Raw genomic sequence first — 1,699 nt, 5'->3', positions numbered from 1 at the left:
GTACGGCCGGAGCCGGGCTGCTCCCGCCCCGTTTCCCGGCCCTGCAGGGCCGCCCGCGGAGCGCCGCACCTGCCGGGGGTGGGTGGCAGCCGGCCCGGAGCCGGTCCCGGTCCCCCGAGGGGGGTGGCGGCACGGCACAGCGGGCTCCTCGTCCTTCGGGGGAGCGGGAGCTGCCCCGGGTGAGGGGGCGGGGAGGGAGCGGTAACTCCCGGTGTGCGGGGAGGAGGAGGAGGAGCGCGAGTGCACATTGCAAGTTCATAATTACAAATAATTACGTACTTTACAGTCTGTATAGCTACCGCACGTAATTACATGGTTTGCGGATAATTGGAGTGAATTAATTACGAGTTACCAACGGAAGCCGAAGGACTGGGTGGCAGTCCTGTTACAGGCAGCGGTACCAGCCGGGTGTTTGCAGACAGAGGTCAGGAGCTGTTTGGGTTCACGTGTTTTGGAGAACGGGGAAGAAAGTCAGTGGGGTTGGAAGCAGTGCGAATGTTGCCTGCAACAGTGGAAGGTTAAATGTGTTTTAGGAAAACAAAAAAAGTAAGTTTGTTAACCTGATGTCAGTAGCAGGAATAAAATAAAATGAGCAGGTAAAACTTTGTAAATAATCAGATACTACAAATACACAGAATGTAGAGATTAAAGGCTAAACAACTTATGCTTGAAAAAGAGATTCACCCCCAGTGTTCCTTCTTGAGAGGGGGTTTCAGCATCTGATGAAGCCAACTGTTGATATAGTTTGTATCACATACTTGAAATTCTCTGAGGAATTTGACTCCAGTGTGACCTGACAATTTAATTAAACAAGGTGGTGGTGTAAGGTAGCAAGGCAAAATTTAAGAATGACCTTAGGAACAAATCCTGCGTCTTGATCATTAATTGGAAGCCATAAATGAGTGGGCTATTTCCAGTCACCTCCTCTGCTCACCAGTTCTTTGTTCAAATACTAATACTGACTTGACTTAAAGAAGGCTTATAACCTTTGCTGTTAAAGTTTACTGATGGCCGATAGGCAACACGATCAGTGACGAGGTGTCCCTGCCATAGCCTGGTCTGACCTTCCTGGTTAGATGGTTCCATGTGGGAGAAGGATCTTAATATAATGAAAACCAATGTGTAAAGTCTGGAAACCATGAGAGCTTCCTACCATGAACCCAGAGGTGGCAGAGTGACGTGCAGGATTTAGTTGCATCAGTGACGCAATTTGAACATCGCTGTTGTGGAAGAGTCGATTTGATTGTTGGTTTTTTCTTCTTTTTCTAAAGAGAATCAAGTTGGAGTGACCATGTTGTGCACATGGTGTTGTTAGAATGGATTACTGGAACATAATCTCCAGTTATAGTAGCTCTTGAGTAAGATATGAAAATACTGGAGAGTTCAGAGGAGGCCACAAAAATGCACTGGTTCTGGAAAACAAGCCATGGAACGAACTGAGTGAACTCAGTTTATTCAGGCACATCCAAGAGAAGAGGGTTGAGAAGTGACTCAGCCACTCTGTGGAAATCAATGTCTATGGGAAGGTTATCTGATAGCTGAATGTTTTCAGTCCTTCCAACAAAGGCGTAATGATATCTGGTAACTGAAAGTCAAAGCTACACAAATTCTTTTAAATATGACACAATTTCCTAGCAGTGATGGAGGTTGATTATAGGAGTAGTTTACAGGAGAGGTTAAAGGCCTGCCGTTACTTGGA

At 46.6% G+C, this 1,699-nt stretch overlaps 1 protein-coding gene across 35 annotated transcripts in view; it reads left to right on the top strand.

Annotated features, from left to right (window-relative positions):
• Nucleotides 1-1,699, top strand: part of EXD3 (exonuclease 3'-5' domain containing 3) — a 295,827-nt gene that overhangs the window by 625 nt on the left and 293,503 nt on the right. For 2 of the 35 annotated variants that reach the window (XM_054848339.1, XM_054848344.1), the window contains exon 1: nucleotides 274-424. The exons of the other annotated variants lie outside the window; for them this stretch is intronic. The gene's annotated coding sequence lies outside the window, so the exon portion shown is untranslated. Of the gene's footprint in view, nucleotides 1-273; nucleotides 425-1,699 lie in introns of those variants that run through there. 35 annotated transcript variants of the gene reach the window in all.

The sequence above is a fragment of the Grus americana genome, chromosome 20 (assembly GCF_028858705.1).
Source record: "Grus americana isolate bGruAme1 chromosome 20, bGruAme1.mat, whole genome shotgun sequence".
Taxonomy (NCBI): domain Eukaryota; kingdom Metazoa; phylum Chordata; class Aves; order Gruiformes; family Gruidae; genus Grus; species Grus americana.
This window is presented reverse-complemented; position numbering and strand designations above follow the sequence as displayed.